Raw genomic sequence first — 1,188 nt, forward strand, 5'->3', positions numbered from 1 at the left:
CCGTAACAACTCTATGTAAAAGCATACAAATAAACTATCGAGATTTAATGCTAGAATTCTTTGCAGAAGCGATTCTTATGCACAAGTCACTTTATCAATGATTTGAATATATTTGATACGATTCATCTGCATTGGCCGAACAATTTCTTCAATCTCCATAAGCGTCAAAATGCTGCCTTTCTCCGCCTTCTAAATCAAAGTCTCTGAAAGAAAAAACCCGGCGATCGCTTTGAAAATTAAAAATCCAATTTCAAAATGGCCGCCGCGCTTAAGCAGGATATCTCACGCCGCTCTCTTTGTCTCCCTTTCTTTCGGTTCCTCCTCGTCTGTCTACATTTCCGTCGGCGGCGATCGAGCGAAGAGGACCCGGGGTGATGGAGAAGAGGAGAGAAGAATAAACGCGTACAAAGGAAGCAGACAGGATGAAGAAATAAGGAAGGGAGACCGGGCGAAAGACAGGTCGAGGTCGAAGCCAGATGGCACGCGGGCGAGGGTCGAGACGCAGCCTCGCTGTTGAATCATGGCCAGAACAAAGCGTCTATTGTGGCCTTCTCCTGCCCATCCCGCGCCTGCTATCATAACGACCTTTTGATAAACATTAGCGGGAATACAATGGGACCTTGCTAACTCGATCTAGCAGCGGAAAAGGGCCATTGAGAGCGCGTCTGGGCCGGCCGTCCCCGCGTTTACGAGCCGCCCTTCTCGAGGAGGAGAGGGGTTTAGAGGCCCGAAGCAAGGGAGAAGGTAGTTAAAAGGGATCTGCGACGGAGGGGAATGGGCCAGATAGACGCATTTTTTTATTTCTCTTTTTTCTTATTAATAAGACAAAATGATAATAAAATAAAAAATCATTAAAACCGTTTTTTATGCGCCTCATACTTAGCCGTAACCGGAGGAGGCAAGGGGGTCTAGTATTGGGGGATGGGGGGTGGGGGGAAGAAGCAAGAGTGAAAGAATAAAAAAACTGCAGTTTTTTTCCTTAATCTTTATACAATCAATAAGAAATATACGGGATAACAAAAAAAAATTAAATTTTTTAATATTTTCCTCACCTGTAGCGCAAATTTAAACCGGAGGAAAAACAATTTTATCTTAATAGAGTCAAAAGAAAAGGGCAAAAATAGAACTGCGGAGGGATAATCTTAATATTTATGCTAAATCACTAGGTTATCGAGAAAAGGATAATAT

This window comes from Penaeus monodon, chromosome 34 (genome assembly GCF_015228065.2).
Source record: "Penaeus monodon isolate SGIC_2016 chromosome 34, NSTDA_Pmon_1, whole genome shotgun sequence".
Lineage (NCBI taxonomy): Eukaryota > Metazoa > Arthropoda > Malacostraca > Decapoda > Penaeidae > Penaeus > Penaeus monodon.